This window comes from Balaenoptera physalus (assembly GCF_965194825.1).
Source record: "Balaenoptera physalus genome assembly, chromosome: 2".
Taxonomy (NCBI): domain Eukaryota; kingdom Metazoa; phylum Chordata; class Mammalia; order Artiodactyla; family Balaenopteridae; genus Balaenoptera; species Balaenoptera physalus.
The window spans coordinates 153,191,823-153,215,541 of NC_138883.1; the positions used below are offsets into that span (position 1 = coordinate 153,191,823).

General features: G+C 39.3%; 1 long non-coding RNA gene across 4 annotated transcripts in view; it reads left to right on the forward strand.

Annotated features, from left to right (window-relative positions):
• Positions 1–23,719, forward strand: part of LOC309655262 — a 39,658-nt gene that overhangs the window by 639 nt on the left and 15,300 nt on the right. Inside the window, exons 1-2 of one of the 4 annotated variants that reach the window (XR_014260715.1) lie at positions 16,444–23,499; positions 23,594–23,626. This is a non-coding gene — a long non-coding RNA (uncharacterized lncRNA). Of the gene's footprint in view, positions 1–408; positions 23,627–23,719 lie in introns of those variants that run through there. The other 3 variants (XR_014260714.1, XR_014260716.1, XR_014260717.1) reach the window with 3 other exon arrangements.

Consider the following 23,719-nt stretch of genomic DNA (forward strand, 5'->3'; position numbering starts at 1 on the left):
GTATCTGTGTGTGCATGTGAGTATATGTGTGTGTGCATGTGTATATGTGTGTAATGTATATTCGTGTGTCTGTGTGCATGTGTGTGCCCACATGTATGCATCTCTTTCTGTGTGTGCATGTGTGTGCATGCATGTGTGTCTGCATGTGAGTGTATTCGTGCATATGTGTGTCTATGCACATATGTATATGTATCTGTGTGTGCATATGTGTGTGTGTCTCTGTGTGTATATGTCTATGTGTATGTGTCTACATGTCTGTGTGCAAGTGTGTGTGTGTGTGCGCACATGGGTGGCAGGGGAGGAGGTGCAGGCGGGAATGATGTCATGCAATTTGCTGCTTGAGCACTGGTGTGTTCCCAGCAAACAAACACACTCTGCTGCTGGGCACTCAGCTCTCTGACCCCTCAGGTGACTGCCCTGCATATGAACACGTGAAGTGGGCCCACTCAGGAGCTACGGACACAGATCTTCCAATGGCATAAAGACCTACAACTTTGACTAAAGAATGAATTCGTGAACATTCACAAAAACCTATTTTGAAATAACTTCTAAAACAATTAATAGGCACAGCTGGAGGTGACACTGTTTATGCTGCAGCAAAATGTTACAGGACAGACACTCCTCACAGGGCTCTGATGTCAGGACGCTTCCCACACCGTCCTCCATTTATTTCTTTTATTACTACTGAGTCCTTTGGCCTTGGGTTTAATGACATGTACTTTTTATGTACTAGTTTTCCATTCCTTTTAAATCACAATCAGAATAGAAACTGAAATGAGGAAAAATGGAAGGACTTCAGTGTTAGCCCCATAAGCCCTTCAGAGACATGATCCAAGCCTGAAGACTGTTGTCAAGAAACAAGATGGTACCATCAAGAAGAGTTTACGTTTGCAAAACCTGGCATCAAAGGTTATTTCCGTTTCTTTAGTTTCTACATAAAATCCAAGAGTAAATTTATATAGGTTTTTAAAGGGGCAGATCTCGTATTTACTAGAAGCCTGGAGAGGGTAAGTGTATGTAGGAAGGGGGCCACAGTGGCCTCAGGACCCAGCAGACTCATGTCACATCTCCTCACACGTCATCCGGAGAAAGCAGTTTAATTCCAGTGCTTTTGGCTGAGCACACAAACTACAGGCTCTCTTTAAAAGACAAAGCAAAGAAAATCAGGCTGCTTCCCGTGTGGCCTTTCGCATGGTCAATGCCCAGGTGGAAGTTTCTGGAAGGTCTGCTTTGCCGTGCCCATGGTCTCTGCTCTCTGCTCCTAGCAGGGCCTCAGTCTCCCTCCTCAGTGCTCCCTGTGTGTTTCGGGATGGGGGCCCCCTAATCCCACCTGCTGCCCCCATAGAACCCCAGCTCACCACAACATTGGACTTGCCACTTGGGGCTGAGACCTGGTCTCCTAGCTCTGGTCTCCAGAGTTTAAACCAGGCCAGACTCAACAGACCCCTTCCAGTGAAAGTTTGAAAGCCAAGTGAATAAATTCATGAATTAACGGGTGTCAAATTAATCAAGTCTCGGGGGTTTGGCTGTGAGGTGGTGACCGTCTTGCAGTGCTATTTAGGGGCCAGCTTTCAAGGGTGTTCTGTCTCCACAAAGAAGGTCCTCCTGGAGCTCAAAGTTAACCCCTTCTGTCAGGGGAAAAATGTTTGGGAAACTCCATCCTGTGTCCCTCCCTGGAAATTTGCAATGGTGTTCAACAGATTTGAGGGCTTAAGAATTCCTCCTATTGAAAAAGACTGCTAAGCGTTGTTGTAGTTAGTGTTTCTCAGGTTTAGTTGATCATAGATACTTAAAAAAAAAGCATCTCCTAATACCCCATGGAAATGACAGGAAATGATATGATGTCATATATGAGGGCTTTGAACTGAGACGTGGTTTGAGTCCTGGGTCTGCAGCCCCTCAGATGCTGGGTGACCTTCGGTGTGACACATAACTTCTCTAAGCCTGTTTCCTTTAAGTAAAACGTGGATATAATCCAGTGTTAGAAACAACACATGGAATATTCTATCACAAAGCCTAAAACACAGTAACCGTTCAATACAATGAACGCCAGGGCAGAATAGGGCTTCAGAAAATGCTGAAACTTATGTGATAAAAGAGGCAAATGTTTTTGGTTTTTTTTTTTCTTAAACCAATTGTATGAAGGCATCCAGACAGGCTGTCCAAACAGGATCCATAAATCCCCACTGTCTAGATCAGGATTCTAATTTCAGCTGTTTTGAAAAATACTAATATGCCAATTATTTGGTTTTCTTTCATTGATTCAAATAAACACCTAAGCCAACTAACAGAGGATTCCAGAAAACAGGTCCCAACACACTCGGAAAGTAAACAGCACATTCATTAGGAATTCCATACTTTGGATGGAGCTCAGAAGACTCCAGCGGCAGAATTCAAAGAAAGAGAATGCTAACAGTTTGTGAGTCAAACATAAAGATGGCAGAATGTGCAAATCAGGTCATCAAGTTTTTCACTGGGGAGATTAGATTTTAATCTGTTTTCAAAAAGACTGAGGTGTATTCGAACTTGTGCAATAGAAATAACTCTCTCCCCACAAAAGGAAAATTTTTTCCATAAAATGCAAACAAAACATATAAGCCATTCCTATTTAAAATTGTATCCATTGAGGTTTTATTTGCATTCTAAATAAGAGTTTGAAGATTGGGTATTCATAGTATTCTGTACCTGGAATTTGAGCTGATTTTAATGCTATTCCTGGGCTTTGGTGACAGGAGAGGACAGCTTTATTTTCTTCCATTTATTTGGAAAGATCAGCTCTATACTGCAAAAGTGATCATTCTGTTTGAGATCAGCATTCTTTGGGGAAGTTAAATCAATTATACTTCTATTATGTCTACACCAACATGATTTAGCTCTAACATGGACACACATGGAAAACAAGAGGCTGTGATTAAGGCATCAGATCTGGACGGTGGAAAGAAGAGAATTCCTCCTTTTCTAGTGAAACCTCAAACTTTTCTGAATAGCACTGAGCATTACATTAACGAAATGCCTTCAATGTACGGTTTTTATATGGAGAATTACTTTGGCTACAAAAGAGCCATTTCTTTGGATTCATGAAATAATAGGGACACTGGCAATCCTATCATTCTTGTGACTGAGGTCTGCATGCTTCCATGTCAGGAAGTGCAATTTGCTCTTATTGGGGCCTAATGATACTGCCCTGAATTAATGTACCTGCAGAAGGAATTCCGAATATGAAAAATTACGGCTCCTGTTCGCTCTTATCTGCAATTTCACCTGAATTGTGATTGGGACAGCCTCAGGTTTCTGGTGTGCGTCTAAAAAGTCACACAGGCTACAGAACCCAGACGCTTATCACCAGACCCTCAGCTTACTGCGGACTTGCTTAGTAACTGCCAAGGCAATGGGGACAGGGAATGAATTTTTTTTCCCCTTTCCAGACTTTTTAATTTTTCTTTCTTTTTTTTTAATTGAAGTATAGTTGATTTACAATGTTGTATTAATTTCTGCTGTACAGCAAAATGATTCAGTTATACATATACATACATTCTTTTTTCATATCCTTTTCCATTCTGACTTATCACAGGATATTGAATATAGTTCTCTGTGCTAGGACCTGTTGTTTGTTTATCCATTCTCTATGTAATAGCCTACATCTGCTAACCACAACCTCCACTCCGTCCCTCCCCCAACCCCCTCCCCCTTGGCAACCACAAGTCTGGGGAACGAATTTTTAATTAAAATAAAATGACCATACAGCCAATTTCCTCAGAAACTAAGGGAAGGAAGACCTTTATGTATAACAGTGTGGTGATAGTGTTTACATTTTCATAACGTTCACATAAAGCAATCATTTCCCACACCATCACTTTGCAATGGTGTTAATGTATTCTGACTGCCATTTCATGAATGAAGGATGGGGAAGCTTAGATTGTAGTGTCCTATGGTTAGACAAAGTCTTCAGGATGAAGACAAAAACCCAAGTATCATGCCTTCTTGTTCAATGCTTTTACTCGATTAAATATTCATATCTCATGAAACGAAAGAGACGGAAATTATTTTACCAGTGGCCAAGTGGATGCGAATGCAGCTTAAGGACAGGTCATAGGTTGCTGTCCATCACTAACATGTAAAACTCTTTCTGCTGGGATCTTTCTTCTCTAGACACCAACAACTATTGTAGAGCCTAGGGTCTAGTTTACATTTTTTTAAAAAGCCGCTTATCAAAGTATAAAGCATCATATGATGGAAAAAAAAGATTTTTTTTTTTTTTTTTCTGAAGTTAGTGGCTGGCTGGCCCTGAGGAAGAGAGAAGGTGAATCTCTATAGAGGCTAAAGCAGAAAGGCTTGTAGACAGAGGAGCAGAGGTGAGTGGGACAGTTAGGAAGATATTCACGCCCTGTCCTGACAGAGAAGACCGTCCTGGAGAGCTGACCATGGAAAGGCCTGTGGGAGAAACTCCACCCTTCGTGCTCTCATATCCCTATAGGGCAGATGCCTGCCTTCTGTGGGGTGAGCACAGCCTGCCAGGGGCAGGGGCCAAGGTGGGGTGGGGTGTCCCTCAGATACCCCTGCCCTGGCTCAAATTTGTCCCGAATGACACCCAGCCACCCCTCGTGCAAAGAGGGTGGGATCAGAGGACTTTCCTGAGCACTTCTGTGTGTCACGTACCCTTCCAGGGTTTTAGCTGCAGCGTCTAATTGAGAATAACGCCAAGATCCCGAGATCTGGAAACAGGCTGCCCTGGCAGAGGTGGTATTTCTGTCGTGTAGCAGTAGTGCAATCAAGGGCTCATGATTTAATCCATCCAAACTCCAGTTTCCAGCTTAAAATGAGGAGGATAGGGTTAACTCCCTCCCAGGGTTATTGTGAAGACAAAAGGAGATAATCCATGTGATTAATATGGGCTCACTCTTAGCTGCTTCTGTTTATTGATACCGTTGTATTAGTAAATCATCACTTTAATTGAAGGAGCTAAGTGTTAAAGCATCCTCAATCCAAAGAAAATAAATGTCTCGTCTGAGGGCATGCCTCTGCTTTAGTGTGGTGAGAGAGGACCCGGGCTAGATGGATCCCTTTGTTTTGGAGACAGGAAGATAGTTTTCAGATAGTCATTGAAGTGAACTAGGAACACTTGAAGTTGGCAGGGAACCTTCGTGCTGTGGGAACACCGTGGAGGGAGGTTTTGAGAATGGCTGAAGGTACATGTTTTTGAATTCCACTTACCACTCCTCTGCAGCACCGGATCCCTTCTGTGTGAAATACACACATGAAATCCCAAGCAGAAAGCTGGGCTATTGTTTTTTGGTTTGGGGCAGAGAAGCATTGTGACGTTGGTTCCGTTCCCTCATCTTTCAATTCCATCATACTCTCAACCCCACGTGGAAGGACCAAGTTTGTTCCATCATATCTGTGTACCAAGGACAACGTCTGGCTTAGCTACAGGCTCTACAATATTCATTTAATAGATGTTGAACAAGTTCTCATCACTATAAAGACAATTTCTAAAGCCAGATTTTATCATTCCTTGACGAGGTCCAAAAATATTTGTTTAGAAATAAAGGTATACATTAGCCAAAGAGTGAGATCCCCATAGGGACAATCGTCAAATCTATTTTATGTTAGAACTATTGATTTCTGCAGACTAGATTGCAGTCTCTTGGAGGGAAGTGATTGGGTTTATTCATCTTTGTTTCATCGAAGTGTGTGTTCCACACAGTGCTTTTCCACGTGGACCCTTGAAAAACCTTCCTGCTGTGAGATTAAATTTGACCTATTGAAAAGAATCAGAATTGATGGTCTTTGAAGGGAATGAAGACCAAAAGTTTAAGAGGACCTGACTGAGGCATAGAATGACAAAACAATTGGTATATTTTGTCAAAAGTTTTCAGCAATATGTGAACAGAACAGTAAAAATTGCTCTAATTCTGTACTGAGTTTGTTGAATTAATTACAGCACTTACAGTTAAATGCATTATTTTTTATTCTAATGAATGAAACTTTAATGAGCTGAACCTGTCTTAAATATCTATGATTTTTAGTTGAAAGTTGCCCATGACATTACGCTTCTTATGGATTTTCCTTTTGTGAATGTTTTATCTACTTAATAAAATTTTATCATATGAAAATGTGTACATGCATAATTGAATCTGTTAGTTTTTCTAATATGTGATACATCAGTAAAAGTGAATTTAAAAATTTGTTCAAATTAATAATTAAGTTTCCGATTATTCATTAAATCTCTTAATAAATGCATACTTTTATTAACTCCATTAATACACGTTTATAGCCCTCTAAATACACTCACCTACTGAGTAATATTAAGCTATTTGTCAGGTTATTTTCTCTGAGGGATTTGAAAATAACATTGACTGAGTTGTGACCCTTTAAGCTCTGAGGAGAACCAAGTTTAAAGTTTAAATTCCCACCTCCTTCCTCCAGTACATACAATATATGGAGTTTTTTTTTTTTAATTTTTATTTTAAATTGGACTGTAGTTCATTTACAATGTCGTGTTAGTTTCAGGTGTACAGCAAAGTGATTCAGTTATACCTATACATGTATCTATTCTTTTTCAAATTCTTTTCCTATTTAGGTTATTACAGAATATTGAGCAGAGTTTCCTGTGCTATACAGGAGGTCCCTGTGGAGTTTTTTTTTAACCAAGCTGCTTTTTGACTTTTCAAATCATTTTTTGGAGATTGTTTAGTTATTGAATCATAGTTTTTTGTTTTTGTTTTTTTTTAATCAATTTATTTATTTTATTTTTGTCTGCATGGGGTCTTTGTTGCTGCACGCCGGCTTTCTCTAGTGGCGGCGAGCGGGAGCTACTCTTCTTTGTGGTGCGCAGGCTTTTCATTGCGGTGGCTTCTCTTGTTGCAGAGCACGGGCTCTAGGTGCACGGGCTTCAGTAGTTGTGGCACGTGGGCTCAGTAGTTGTGGCTCACAGCCTCTAAAGCACAGGCTCAGTAGTTGTGGTGCACGGGCTTAGTTGCTCCGAGGCATGTGGGATCTTCCCGGACCAGAGCTCGAACCCTTGTCCCCTGCATTGGCAGGTGGATTCTTAACCACTGCGCCATCAGGGAAGCCCTGAATCATAGTTTTTAATTCCAGTGAAGCGAGTCACTTATTCGTTAGATGCTTGTCAAAGGCAGGCTGAAGTTATATGGACCCTTCGCAGCAGGAACCGGTTTTGTAGACGGCTGCCCTCAGCAAATGGGCTGAAGACAACAGGGCAGAGGTAAGCTGTTTGCAGTAGATCCACTCAGAGGCTCACTGCTGTCTTTGTAGGACCTGCCTTCCTGCAGTCTGGCTCAGTTTTACTGTTACTGCTTCATACCTCTTAAAAGAATTGGTGATGTTGATTACAACAGAACGGCGACTGGGCAGCCACTGGGGCAAGTTACTGATGTAGGAGTTACTACTATTGTTTCTTAAGCATCCTAATGGGTTTAGTGCATATGGCGACCCCACTAGGTCCTCAAAAGGTATGTGACTTACAGACTTTTACATCTACCTCAGCAATAAGCTCATCAATGTATGTAGATTATAATATGACATTAACTTTTTCTTACCCATTTACGTGGACTATAGCATGGCATTCATTTTTGTTTTGTGTTTCCACTATACCCAGACACTCTGTAGAAAACTCATATCAATATAGGGGCAGGTGATTAAAAGGTACAAACTATTATATATAAAATTAGCTACAAGTATATATTGTATAGCACAGGGAATCTAGCAAATATTTTATAATAACTACAAATGGAGTATAGTCTTTAAAATTTGTGATCACTGTATTGTACACCTGTAACTTATATAATATTGTACATCAACTATACTTCAATAAAAAATTTTAAAAATACAATGGCAGAAAAAAGACTGAAAAAAAGTAAACTCATATCTATATTTTAAGGCATCTAAAGTTATATTGATCTATTTGTACCCATAGTTATATTTTATTGTAAAGCATTCATATCTAGGAATAGATTAACACTGAAATTATCCCATATTTTTACTGTGTTTTCACTGTGTCTATGTAGGAATGTCTTCCATCTCAGCTTTAGGAAAAATAATATTTCTATATTTTCTGGATTTCATCCAACTGTATGAAATTGAAAATTGGAGCCACTCAAGTTGTCAAGTTTTCCTATGTTCTCACAATTGGGAATAATAGTTTATCAGTTACAACTGGGAGTAATAGTTTATAGATTATAGAATGCCCCTCTCAAAGAACTCCTCAGTGTTACCAGAACCAAGTAAGGCCTTCGTGATGTAGCCTTTCCACATTATTTACACTTCCGTAGAAATTAAACTCTGGTTCGAATGTTTTCCTACATACATACTTATGGAGGTTCGTTTATCTCTGGAACAGAATCTGGCTGGCTGGACATAGCTAGGACCATTTTCCCAGAGCCTGCAGAAATTTTAGTTCAATTCTAACAATGTAAAAGGGCTACAGCTGAGTCATTTGTTGTTATTGTTTGTATTTTTTAATGGTCAATATAAATAATCTGGTATTTTTTCCTCCCCCAACAAAATAATGCATGTACAGACACATAGGCACAAATCAGACCAAATTCACCAGGTGATTGACAGATCATCAATCCCGCTTTAGCCACATGGAATTAAAGGCAGGAGTAAGCTGCCAGTCTCAACTATTTCTACTGTTGCCTGAGTGCTGCCCTTCCACAGAGAAGGCAAAGACCCTTAAGCCAAGAAGTTAGTTTCTTTTCCTGCCTCACCAGGCTTTACTTAATCTCTGTGTGCCTCAGATGATTTATCCAAGACATGGTACCTATCTCAGAGGGTTCTTGCAAGGATAAAGTGAGTTAATATATTGAAAACAATTTGAACAGTGCCTGGCATGCAGTAAGTCTTGTATTTGTGTTGGCTATTCATCTCCCAAATAATCATAATCATAATCATAATGACAGTAATAATAAAACTACTCACCATGTCAAAATTATCCAAAAATTTAAATTTAAATCATATCACTTGAACAAATATTATGTAACACATCTGCTTCCATTTTTAATGGCGAAAGATTTTGTGACTGAAGGTATCTTTCTAACTCATGTGAGTGGTTTCACATACTCTTACTCATTTAATGCGGCCGGGGGGGTTTCTTGACATTTCTTACACCTCAGCAGTTCTGCGGGCATTTTCTGTGGGCCTCTAGCACACAGATAGCAGACCACACAGATCATTTCAGGAGCTCCCAAAGTCATCCACTCTTTCTCTCAGGCTGGGCAAACGGAACTTAGGGCCCAATTCTGGGATGACTCTCTCTTCCAGAATGATTCCTCTGTCCTTCTGGAGCAGAGCCATTCCTGCCTTTTACCCTGCTTTGAAAATTATTCTTTCTGAATAGAATGCACCACAAATGCCCCATGCTGACTCTTAGGTCGCTCAGAGAAGTGAGAGGCCAGATGATATCCATTAGACAGAAAGTAATGGTGACATTAGTCTAATAAGAGTACACTGGGCTTCTAGTAATTCAGAGTGCTTAAACTGCATTATTACAATTTTGGCAGAATTTACCCTAATGGACTGAGAGAATTAAAATGCTGCAGATATGGACATTGTAATGCATTTCTTCTTTCAGTGTGGATGTGTGTGCTTAAACTGGCCTGGCTATTTGAAATACAAAATAAGATTTGTCTGGGGAGGTGAAATGTAAACTAAGTGTTAACACGAGCGATGAAGCTAGAATAGGGGTGCTTTGCTGGCCTGGGGGTGGGCAGGGCTGAGAGTAACTTCCTTCTCTGAGGTGGGGAGGCCCCAGGGTAGAGTGTCCACGGGAGAGAGTGGAGCTGTCAGGGGCAGTGCGGAGGCATCCGCGAGGTCAGAACTGCGTGCTTTATTGCTGACACTCAACTCTGGGGCCAGGAAGAAGGAAGGTGCCCAAGATGAGATGGGAAAAGTAGCAGGAGGTTGATCCACTGAGAAAGGCCCAGCTAAGTCTTGGAGGGGATGGGTCATGGTGGGGGGGAACTCTGCAGGATTACAAACAAAGAGATGGCATAACTAGACTGGTATTTTAGAAAAATACAGCAAAAATTAAAATGCCAGCAACAAAGCAGTTCAGTGGGCATTAGAGAAACTCTGAAAGCTTATTGCTTATCTCATCTGAGTTAAACTCAGCTGAGGCCACACCTACAGCGATCAGCAGAATCTGGTGGTACACCCCCAGCCACACCTGGTCAGCCTAGAGCTTCTAAAGGAACCTGACACAATTCGCCCTTGAAGACAAGGAGGACAGGGAGGGGGAGGGGGAGGAGCAGTGGGGAAGGGGAGCCCTCTGAGGTTGTTTCCAGAAGACAGAATATTTGAGGGCGTCAGACACATCAGGATTGCTGAGATGGGGGAGGGAGAAGGCAGACGTGCGAGGGTAGTTAGGTCAGCAGGACAGGGCACAGAACGCGACCCTGCTCAGTTCATCGAGATGGACCTTACATGGTAGGATTCTGAACTTCCTTTTGATTAGAACACAGAAGAAATGAGCTTCTTACAAGAGTTCAGAAGTTTAAAACAAAACAGTTGCTCAGTCAGATCTCTAGCTTTTCCTGGTTCTAAGACCTGTGAGGACCATTTCCAACAAGCACTCTGAAAGCAGTGTCCCCAGCACACCCCCATGGTCGACGCGGGAGCAGATTTCGCGAAGCCACCTCCATCCTTTTGTTTAGTATAATAAGTTAATATACATACAAATTTTATACATGTAGATATAGACATGACACATGAAAGGCATGAAGATACTAATATAGAATCTCTCTATACATCAAATGACAACATTACCAATAATTCTGAGACCATCTTACCCTGCTCTGACAGCATGCCCTGTTATACTTGCTAAAAATTTGTGCTTATTATTTGCTTGATTTGATTTATATTTTCCTATTACACACATCTGTAAACAATATGTTATTTATTTTGTGAGTTTCTGAACTTCATCTAAATGGAATGGCTTGTATTTGTGTTCTTCTGCTCATTGCTTTATCTCTCTTTTTTTTAATTCTGTATATTTTATTTTATTTTTTTTTACTAAGTTTATTTATTTATTTTTATTTTTTTAACATCTTTATTCGAGTATAATTGCTTTACAAGAGTGTGTTAGTTTCTGCTTTATAACAAAGTGAATCAGCTATACATATACATGTATCCCCATATCTCCTCCCTCCTATGTCTCCCTCCCACCCTCCCTATCCCACCCCTCTAGGTGGTCACAAAGCACCAAGCTGATCTCCCTGTGCTGTGCGGCTGCTTCCCACTAGCTATCTATTTTACATTTGGTAGTGTATATATGTCCATGCCACTCTCTCACTTCGTCCCAGCTTACCCTTCCACCTCCCTGTGTCCTCAAGTCCATTCCCTACATCTGCGTCTTTATTCCTGTCCTGGCCCTAGGTTCTTCAGAACCAATTTTTTTTAGATTCTATATATATGTGTTAGCATACAGTATTTGTTTTTCTCTTTCTGACTTACTTCACTCTGTATGACAGACTCTAAGTCCATCCACCTCACTACAAATAACTCAATTTCATTTCTTTTTATGGCTGAGTAATATTCCATTGTATATATGTGCCACATCTTCTTTATCCATTCATCTGTCAATGGACACTTAGGTTGCTTCCATGTCCTGGCTATTGTAAATAGAGCTGCAATGAACATTGTGGTACATGACTCTTTTTGAATTATGGTTTTCTCGGGGTATATGCCCAGTAGTGGGATTGCTGGGTCATATGGTAGTTCGATTTTTAGTTTTTTAAGGAACCTCCATACTGTTCTCCATAGTGGCTGTATAAATTAACATTCCCACCAACAGTGCAAGAGGGTTCCCTTTCCTCCACACCCTCTCCAGCATTTATTGTTTGTAGATTTTTGGATGATGGCCATTCTTACTGGTGTGAGGTGATACATCACTGCAGATTTGATTTGCATTTCTCTAATGATTGGTGATGTTGAGCATCCTTTCATGTACTGGTTGGCAATCTGTATATCTTCTTTGGAGAAATGTCTATTTAGGTCTCCTGCCCATTTTTGGATTGGGTTGTTTGTTTTTTTGATATTGAGCTGCTTGTATATTTTGCACATTAATCCTTTGTCAGTTGCTTCATTTGCAAATAGTTTCCCCCATTCTGAGGGTTGTCTTTTAGTCTTGTTTATGGTTTCCCTTGCCGTGCAAAAGCTTTTAAGTTTCATTAGGTCCCATTTGTTTATTTTTGTTTTTATTTCCATTTCTCTAGGAGCTGGGTCAAAAAGGATCTTGCTGTGATGTATGTCATAGAGTGTTCTGCCTATGTTTTCCTCTAAGAGTTTTATAGTGTCTGGCCTTACATTTAGGTCTTTAATCCAGTTTGAGTTTATTTTTGTGTATGGTGTTAGGGAGTGTTCTAATTTCATTCTTTTACATGTAGCCGTCCAGTTTTCCCAGCACCACTTATTGAAGAGGCTGTCTTTTCTCCACTGTATATTCCTGCCTCCTTTATCAAAAATAAGGTGACCATATGTATGTGGGTTTATCTCTGGGCTTTCTATCCTGTTCCATTGATCTATATTTCTGTGTTTGTGCCAATACCATACTGTCTTGATTACTGTAGCTTTGTAGTAAAGTCTGAAGTCCGGGTGCCTGATTCCTCCACCTCCATTTTTCTTTCTCAAGATTGCCTTGGCTATTCAAGGTCTTTTGTGTTTCCATACAGATTGTGAAATTTTTTGTTCTAGTTCTGTGAAAAATGCCTGTGGTAGTTTGATAGGGATTGCATTGAATCTGTATATTGCTTTGGGTAATATAGTCATTTTCACAATGTTGATTCTTCCAATCCAAGAACATGGCATATCTCACCATCTGTTTGTATCATCTTTAATTTCTTTCATCAGTGTCTTATAGTTTTCTGCATACAGATCTTTTGTCTCCTTAGGTAGGTTTATTCCTAGGTATTTTATTCTTTTTGTTGCAGTGGTAAATGGGAGTGTTTCCTTAATTTCTCTTTCAGATTTTTCATCATTAGTGTATAGGAATGCAAGAGATTCCTGTGCATTAATTTTGTGTCCTGCTACTTTACCAAATTCATTGATTAGCTCTAGTAGTTTTCTGGTAGCATCTTTAGGATTCTCTATACATGACATGTATAGTATCATGTCATCTGAAAACAGTGACAGGTTTACTTCTTTTCCAGTTTGGATTACTTTTATTAATTTTTCTGCTCTGATTACTGTGGCTAAAACTTCCAAAACTATGTTGAATAATAGTGGTGAGAGTGGACATCCTTGTCTTGTTCCTGATCCTAGAGGAAATGCTTTCAGTTTTTCACCATTGAGAATGATGTTGGCTGTGGGTTTGTCATATATGGTCTTTATTATGTTGAGTAAGTTCCCTCTATGCCTACTTTCTGGAGGGCTTTTATCATAAATGAGTGTTGAATTTTGTCAAAAGCTTTCTCTGCATCTATTGAGATGATCATATGGTTTTTCTCCTTCAATTTGTTAATATGGTGTATCACATTGATTGATTTGCGTATATTGAAGAATCCTTGCATTCCTGGGATAAACCCCACTTGATCATGGTGTATGATCCTTTTAATGTGCTGTTGGATTCTGTTTGCTAGTATTTTGTTGAGAATTTTGGCATCTATGTTCATCAGTGATATTGGCCTGTAGTTTTATTTCTTTGTGACATCTTTGTCTGGTTTTGGTATCAGGGTGATGGTGGACTCGTAGAATGAGTTTGGGTGTGTTCCTCCCTCTGCTATATTTTGGAAGAGTTTGAGAAGGATAGGTGTTAGCTCTTCTCTAAGTGTTTGATAGAATTCGCCTGTGAAGCCATCTGGTCCTGGGCTTTTGTTTGTTGGAAGATTTTTAATCACAGGCTCAATTTCAGTGCTTGTGATTGGTCTGTTTATATTTTCTTTTTCTTCCTGGTTCAGTCTCAGAAGGTTGTGTTTTTCTAAGAATTTGTCCATTTCTTCCAGGTTGTCCATTTTATTGCCATATAGTTGCTTGTAGTAATCTCTCATGATCCTTTGTATTTCTGCAGTGTCGGTTGTTACTTCTCCTTTTTCATTTCTAATTCTATTGATTTGAGTCTTCTCCCTTTTTTTTTGATGAGTCTGGCTAATGGTTTATCAATTTTGTTTATCTTCTCAAAGAACTAGCTTTTACTTTAATGATCTTTGCTATTGTTTCCTTCATTTCTTTTTCATTTATTTCTGATCTGATCTTTATGATTTCTTTCCTTTTGCTAACTTTGGGGTTTTTTTCTTCTTCTTTCTCTAATTGCTTTAGGTGTAAGGTTAGGTTGTTTATTTGTGATGTTTCTTGTTTCTTAAGGTATGATTGTATTGCTATAAACTTCCCTCTTATAACTGCTTTTGCTGCATCCCGTAGGTTTTGGGTCGTCGTGTTTTCATTGTCATTTGTTTCTAGATATTTTTGATTTCCTCTCTGATTTCTTCAGTGATCTCTTGGTTATTTAGTAGTGTATTGTTTGTCCTCCATGTGTTTGTAATTTTTACAGATTTTTTCCTGTAATTGATATCTAGTCTCATAGCATTGTGGTCGGAAAAGGTACTTGATACAATTTCAATTTTCTTAAATTTACCAAAGCTTGATTTGTGACCCAAGATATGATCTATCCTGGAGAGTGTTCCGTGAGCACTTGAGAAGAAAGTTTACTCTGTTTTTTTTTGGATGGAATGTCCTGGAAATATCAATTAAGTCCATCTTGTTTAATGTGTCATTTAAAGCTTGTGTGTCCTTATTTATTTTCATTTTGGATGATCTGTCCATTGGTGAAAGTGGGGTGTTAAAGTCCCCTACTATGATTGTGTTACTGTCAATTTCCCCTTTTATGGCTGTTAGTATTTGCCTTATGTATTGAGGTGCTCCTATGCTGGGTGCTTAAATATTTACAATTGTTATATCTTCTTCTTGGATTGATCCCTTGATCATTATGCAGTGTCCTTCTTTTTCTCTTGTAATAGTCTTTATTTTAAAGTCTATTTTGTCTGATGTGAGAATTGCTACTCCAGCTTTCTTTTGATTTCCATTTGCATGGAATATCTTTTTCCATCCCCTCACTTTCAGTCTGTATGTGTCCCTAGGTCTGAAGTTGGTCTCCTGTAGACAGCATATATATGGATCTTGTTTTTGTATCCATTCAGCCAGTTTATGTCTTTTGGTTGGAGCATTTAATCCATTTACATTTGAGGTAGTTATCGATATGTATGTTCCTATTACCATTTTCTTAATTGTTTTGCATTTGTTATTGTAGGTCTTTTCCTTCTCTTGTGTTTCCTGCCTAGAGAAGTCCCTTTAGCATTTGTTGTAAAGCTGGTTTGGTGGTGCTGAATTCTCTTAGCTTTTGCTTGTCTGTAAAGGTTTTAATTTCTCCGTTGAATCTGAATGAGATCCTTGCTGGGTAATCTTGGTTGTAGGTTTTTCCCTTTCATCACTTTAAATATGTCCTGCCACTTCCTTCTGGTTTGCAGAGTTTCTGCTGAAAGATGAGCTGTTAACCTTATGGGGATTCCCTTGTATGTCATTTGTTAGTTTTCCCTTGCTGCTTTTAATATTTTTTCTTTGTATTTAACTTTTGATAGTTTGATCAATGTGTGTCTTGGCGTGTTTCTCCTTGGATTTATCCTGTATGAGACTCTCTGTGCTTCCTGGGCTTGATTGACTATTTCCTTTCCCATATGAAGGAAGTTTTCAACTATAATCTCTTCAAATATTCTCTCAGTCCCTTTCTTTTTCTCTTCTTATTCTGGGACCCTTATAATTCGAATGTTGGTGCATTTAACATTGTCCCAGAGGTCTCTGAGATTGTCCTCAATTCTTTTCATTCTTTTTTCTTTAGTCTGCTCTGCAGTAGTTATTTCCACTATTTTATCTTCCAGGTCACTTATCTGTTCTTCTGCTTCAGTTATTCTGCTATTGATCCCTTCTAGAGAATTTTTAATTGCATTTATTGTGTTGTTCATCATTGTTTGTTTTCTCTTTAGTTCTTCTAGGTCCTTGTCAAATGTTTCTTGTATTTTCTCCAATCTACTTCTAAGATTTTGGATCATCTTTACTATCATTACTCTGAATTCTTTTTCAGGTAGACTGCCTATTTCCTCTTCATTTGTTTGGCCTGATGGGTTTTAACTTGGTTCTTCATCTGCTGTGTGTTTCTCTGTCTTCTCATTTTGCTTAACTTACTGTGTTTGGGGTCTCCTTTTTGCAGGCTGCACGTTCGTCATTTTCATTGTTTTTGGTGTCTGCCCCCGTGGCTAAGGTTGGTTCAGTGGGTTGTGTAGGCTTCCTGGTGGAGGGGACCGGTGTCTATGTTCTGGTGGATTAGGCTGGATCTTGTCTTTCTAGTGGGTAGGACTGCGTCTGGTGGTGTGTTTTGGCATGCCTGTGACCTTATTATGATTTTAGGCAGCCTCTCTGCTAATGGGGTTGTGTTCCTGTCTTGCTAGTTGTTTGGCATAGGGTGTCCAGCACTGTAGCTTGCTGCTTTTTGAGTGGTGCTGGGTCTTAGCGTTGAGATGGAGATCTCTGGGAGAGCTTTCGCCATTTGATATTATTTGGAGCCAGGAGGTCTCTGGTAGACCAATGTCCTGAACTCAGCTCTCCCACCTCAGAGACACAGGCCTGACAGCCAGCTGGAGCACCAAGACCCTGTCAGCCATACGGTTCTTGTGATAGTGGACAAACCACCTATCCCTGCTGTGTTTCAGTTTCCTTATCTTTTTCTCTGAATTCCTCTGGTTCTGAGCATCTGAAGACCTCATGAGTCAGAGACTGTGGTTCCCATGAACCTTCCGCACATCACATTCATTGCTTTATCTCTTCAACATTATGTTTTTGATATGTATCCATATTGCTGAGTGTTTTGTAGTCCATTCATTTGCACTGCTGTGCAAAAGCTATTTTGGTGTATTAATATACCACATTTTATTTTCCATTCAGCTGTCAATGAACTACAGGCTGTTTCTCATGCATCAGTGTAGGCAAACAAATAATATCAAGTGTAACTTAGTAAAGATAGATTCACATGTTATTGCCCAAGTGTGTAGTTTTCTAATCTTCTTTATCCAGAATATGACATAATCTCTAGATGATTAAAATGACCCCATATCCTTCTGGAATTTCCAGTGCCTTTTAATAACAACCAACAGAGAACTATGATTATTTTATCTGGCAATAATCAGTATGCCCAAATTCTCTTTTGCAAATAAGAACTCTATTTACTTTTATATGAATCAAAATGTCAGACAAAATTGATGTTTTCACATGAAAATTAAGAAAGTGACTAGAACATATGCTTAAATAGAAGGCCATTGAGTATTTGAATGGAAAAAGAAGAAAAAATAATTATAGATCAGGCCCCCTCTGGGTCTGCTTCTGACGAAAAAAAAAATGAGTGGATGAAAAATCAAAACCACAAGGAGATATCAGCTCACACCTGTCAGGATGGTTATCATCAAAAAGACAAGTAATATGAAATGTTGACAAGATGTGGAGAAAAGGGAACCCTCGAAAACTGTTGATGGGAAGGTAAATTGGTGCAGCCACTATGGAAAACAGTATGGAGCTTTCTTAAAAAATTAAAAATAGAACTACCATATGACCCATCAATTTCACTTCTTGGTATTTATACAAAGAAGAGGAAAACATTAATTTGAAAAGATATCTGCACCCCCATGTTCATTGCAGCATTATTTACAATAACCAAAATATGGAAACTTAACCTAAGTGTCCATCAACAGATGAACGGATGAAGAAAACATGGTATATATGTGTGTATATATATATATATATATATATATAATATTAATATAATGGAATATCATTCAGCCATAAAAAAGAAGGAAATCTTGCCATTTGCAACAACATGAATGGACCTTGAGGGCATTATGCTAAGTGAAATAAATCAGACAAAGACAAATACCTTATGATGTCACTTATACGTGGACTCAAAAAAAAAAAAAAAAAGCTGAACTCATAGATACAGAGAACAGATTGGTGGTTGTCAGAGGTGGAGAGTTGGGGGTGAGCAAAATGAGTGGGTGGTCAAAGGCACAAACATCAAACTTCCAGTTATAAATAAATAAGTCCTGGGGATGGAAGGTACAGCATGGTGACAGTAGTTAATAATTCTGTATTGTATATTTGAAAGTTGCTAAGAGAGTAGATCTTAAAGTTCTCATCATAAGAAAAATTTTTTGTAACTATGTGTGGTGATAGATATTAAATAGACTTATTGTGGTCATCATGTCACAATATATACAAATATGGAGTCATTATATTGTACACCGGTAACTAATACAATGTTACATGTCAATCATACCTCAATGCCTGGCACATGGCCGGGAATCTTTGAGTATCTTGAAGTGAATAATAATGCAGAGATAGCTCTGTTATATGTTCCAGCTAGTCTAACAGTGAGATTAACGTTGCCCTGGAATCCTGCGCCCTCCTGAGTGGAGTCCTGAGTGGACCCTCTGGATGACCAGCCATGTACTCTAGTTCCTCGTTGGCCGGGGCATCATGAACTGTCTCAGGGGCCGTGCAGCTGGGGACAGTGCTTCACTGAGGGCTCCTTTTAGGTATCCGCTCCCCTTTCTAAGTCTGATAACAGCACAACGGACCTCAGGTCATCATTTGTTTTTGCACCAGATCAGATTGCCACGGGGTCAGTCCCCTGGATTTGTGCCTGAGCGGCCAGGACAATGACCAAAAGCTCCGGATCTCCTCCTCCACTCTGCCAGTTCCTCTCTGTAGGGAGCAGAGTTCCAGACTGTGCCAACACGATTAGGAGCAGAGGAGACTCAGCAGTGGAAAGCGAAGCGTCACTTCCCGAGATCTATGATTAAAGAGGTCGAGCCTAAACCTTGGTCCTGGATAGAACACGTTTTATGGGGCAACAGTCCTCAAATTTATTTTTCAGAAATCAGCAATATTTCTCACGGCAACCACTCAATTTATGGGCCCTTTCAGTGAACAACTGTGGAGTACCACTGTACCTCTGCTCCAGGTACCCTGAGCATCACGACGGATACTGCCAAGACCACAGTCCCTGCCTTTAAAGCCTCCTTGCTGGAACTCAGGGTCCAAAACTGTTACCCTTGGGGTAATCCCAGCCTGCTGCCTGCTTTTGTGTGACTGTGATCGAAGAAGGATTTTTACATTTTTTAATGGTTGAAAAAATCAAAAGAAGAATAGTGTTTCTTTTCTTTTTCTTCTTTCTCTTTCATTTCTTGTGACATATCTGGCTAAACAAAATACTCATTAGAATAACCCCACTCTGCTACTGTGCTAGCCATGGATGTCAAATTGCTGGGATTTGGGGGATTATCTTAAATACGCCAAATAACCAATTACTGTGATTTCTGGTTTACAAAATGTTGGATTACTGGATGTTATTGTCCATTGGAAATTAGTAGGAACTTCTAACTCCTGAAATAGAACTATATTTGAGACAATGTGTCCAACACTGTATATGATCATTAAGCCTGTTTTTCTCTCTGCTAACCTGCCTTTGAAAACATCAATAGAGACTGAAAGGCAAAAACCTTACAGTTCTGCCTGGGGTCAACTGCTGTGATTTAGTCTAGAAATAACTAGATAGGAGTCAGACTCAAAGGAGACTCTGAAATTGGATCATTGCCTCTGCAGCTTGGTTTGCTCTTGAGGTTAAGATTTTTGGAAGGAGATCAATAATTATCAGATGTATCAAATCCACTGAAAAAATAATTACACAAGGGGCTTCCCTGGTGGCGCAGTGGTTGAGAATCTGCCTGCCAATGCAGGGGACATGGGTTCGAGCCTTGATCTGGGAAGATCCCACATGCCACGGAGCAACTAGGCCCGTGAGCCACAATTGCTGAGCCTGCGCGTCTGGAGCTTGTGCTCCGCAACAAGAGAGGCCGCGATAGTGAGAGGCCCGCGCACTGCGATGAAGAGTGGCCCCACTTGCCGCAACTAGAGAAAGCCCTTGCACAGAAACGAAGACCCAACACAGCCATAAATAAATAAATAAATAAATAAAATTAAAATAATTACACAATATTTAACTGGTGTCATAACATGAGAGAATGGTCTTTCTTGAAATAAAGAATGACACTGATACTACTATCTTTAAATCAAGATAAGAAAGAACCCTACAACTCTCTCTCTGTCTGTCTGTCTCTCTGTCTTTCTATGTGTGAGCATGTGTATAAAAATGTAAAACTATATACACACACACACACACACACACACACACACACACATTTCTCTTCTTTTTTCCATAATAAATGAAATAATGACTATAAAAAGTATAAAGCAGCCTGAACCTACACAAGTTGTCATGGACATTCTAGGTAATTTTGTTTCAAATTGATAGATTCAAACTACTTCCCGATGAGTAGAAATGAACTAAATCATATCAGTAGCTTTTACGAAATACATTGGTAGTTTAACTTACTGAAATTTATTAACTGGCGTTCACTGTAGTGGTTAACCTCTCTCTCTTCTTACTTGTTTGGGTGGGGGGCAGTGAATTTCTTCCTTCCTCCCTTTCTTTTTTCTTTTTAACATTTCTCACTCATTCCTATAACTGACATGCTAAATGCTTTGAGAATGTGGACGCCAAGTGTCAACTAAAAGCATGCATACAAATATATGTAAATTTTCAATATCCTGCTTTTATTTATTCAATAAATAAAAATTGAATAAGATTTGCAATATCTTGTAGATATATGCTTTTATTAAATTTTTTTAAAAAATATTAGCACTTATGAAAGAAAAGACTGGTGGGATTGGTCATGGAGGAGGGGATTGAAATTTGTGGTGAAACCAGGATAGTTTTACTGCAGGGCAATAAAGGCAGAAGAATGCTTTTGCTAATGGTGATGATCTCTCCCATCCCTTTTCTTAACCATACTGTTTTACTGGTCCGTGTGGCCACTAGGAGTTTTATGTTTTCCATGATTTCCAATGAGCTTACTCCATTTGGTGGAGGAAAGTTACTGAATGCATAGTACATGTAATTTAAATTTTGTAACTGTGTAAAAATTTTCTTATCTATGTAAAATTACTAATCTGAAAAAACTTATTTGTTAGATTGTTAATTATGTTTTGATTCGGAAAATGTATATGTGATTGTTCAAGGAACAGAAGAAACTGGCTAAGTGTGTGTTGACACTTCTGGGGGTGTGGGAGGAGCCTCCTGCTTCTGTGCATAACGTTCATTTATTTTTCATTTGTATCTTCTGTTTAAAATGTTAATGCACTTGGGAGAGGGGATGGTCACAACCACTCTAGTCTGAGTGAGTTTATCCTCTGTTTTACTGAAGGTAAAGAAACTCTATGTACACAGCTGGCCTTGGAGGAGTAAGGACAGGACACACCATCAACGTAATGGAAGAGGGGCGGCGGGGAGATGTGGTTGAGGTACCCAACACTAACTCAGCGCCCAGCGGAGAGGAACATCTCTGATCCTACGGAGGACTTTGCAGCTTGTATAAAATGACACTTAATCGTTAAATTATGGGGAAAATCTTGTTATGTTAGTCTTGAATAATAGACAAATTTTAAACAAGATGTAAGAAAAAATGAAGTTACTCTATATTTGTCATTTTCACCCCTTAAAATTTAAGTTCTTCCAAGTTTAAGATGTTTATATAAAAGTGCTATAGTACCACTTTTCTAGTTTTTCAGAGTAATCTAAATTATATCTTTATTGAAAAACATATTTATCTGGTCATTGTTAACTATTGGAATCTCTCTGGAAGGATATTCACAGGAAACAATTGATATATTTAATCACTATTTTGGGGACCATATATTATTTTTAACACAGTCTGTAAAAAACAGTCCCAGCCTCTCCTGATGCCAATCTTCGGTTGCAAGGATATATCTTCTAGTAATTACTCAAAGTTAAAATGATCTATACTACTCTGCGGACGTAAGGATGGCAGGTGAGAGTTGAGAATGGATAACGCATCAGCACACAAAGCAGAGAGGCAAGGAGAACAGATGCAGTCACAGACATAGGAGTTCAGGAGACCAACCCTTAAGTTGCAGGGACGAAGCGTCAAAATGGCTCAGGACTCCCTCTGACACTGGGGAACTGAGAGCTGAAGAGTCCTCACCTAAGTGCTGTTGAATTAAAGACAATTCAGTGACAGAAATGCATGATTTTCACCCTACAGCTTTCATGAAACAAGTTGGACAATGCGTATGTTTCTTCAAAAACAAGCTCTATGTGTTGAGAGCTAAGGATTGGGCTACGCCATCTCATTACAATTCTGGACTTCCTCTTTAGCATCTGACAAAGCTTCTATATTTTCTTAAGACCTCCCAGAAACAAACAGGCAGCACTGAAAAAAAAAAAAAAAGGAAGTTAAACAATGATTGGCTAAATTTGAAAGATACATAACTTTTTCACATGATACCGTTCCTAATGCAACACCCCTTTCTCTGCTGTTCTCCCATTTTCCAAATAAAGCCACCCTGAGGAAGTGGTGTCAATCAGCTTAATTAAAAATACTTCCTTCATATTTGCTACAGTACACTTTCTTCTTCTTGGCTGGCTTTTACCGAAATGAGTGATTTAAGTTCTTAGAAGAGATTGCTGCTCGTGTTACAACAGCTGATGAACATGGGACCCCCTCTCACACTTGCTCTTTGGGGACCTGTAGTGTAGTTAGGTAAGCAGCGATCTCATTTTTCGTCATTGCAGTTTTACTGACATTGAAATGAAAGATGCGAGGTAGCTGTCAATTTACTTCTTTAGTTTGTTTTGGCTTTTGTGCTTTTCCTCTCAAGGAGCTACCTCTGAGGAAACATGAAACTTTATATTTCTGCTTACTTATTGTCACTATAAAAGCAATACCTGCTCATTAAAGAAGTGGAAAAGAATAGAAGAAAGATAAGAAGTTACTGATAATCCCCACCACTTAACAAACAAACACTGTTTATATTTTCCTTGATTTTGAAACATGTTTAGGAAGTCTTTGTACATTATTTTTGTAGGTTTCCAATAACTGGAAATGAGAAAGCTCCTCAATCTGTTCTGGAAACTCGACATTCTTAAATGGTTACTTAAGCCTAAAATATTTCAGTCGAGTTAAACTTTGACCAACCCAGGTGACTAGTTTATAGGTCTTAAAACCTTGTGGAATACTTTGTATCAGCAAAGACCACACACCCCGAATTCCTGGACGGTGTCTGGTGTTTTCTTTCCCTAAGTATTTCAGACGCATTCTTCCATTTGAAAGCTTTGCATCTTACTCAACAACTTCTGTATCTAAACTATGTTAAAGATACATGGAAAAGAGATGACATCACAGAGCTGATTTTGTTCTTTTAGCCTTCTGTTCAGCTGAAGTTGAGCAGCGGTAATGAGTCATGCTGTCTTGTGACCAGCCGGGCACTTTTCCAATCAGAGAGACTGTTAAGATCTCTGACAACAGAACCTGTCATTGTTTGAAGAGTAGATATCAACGGTGACCTGTATACTTGGTGATCCAGGCTTCTGTGAGTAACAAAATGCGTTCCCATCCCTGCTGAATGACAGAACACCAGTAATGAGGTAGCACTTAGTAAAGCTGACTCATTTCCTCGTTTATAGATGAAGGGGATTGTCCAAGAAATAATCTCCCAGGTAAGTCATGGTTCCTTCAGGTAATACGTGGTGAGTCTTTTCAAAGCAAGGCTGACTGTAACACTGCCTTGTCAGTGATGAGGTCTATGAAAA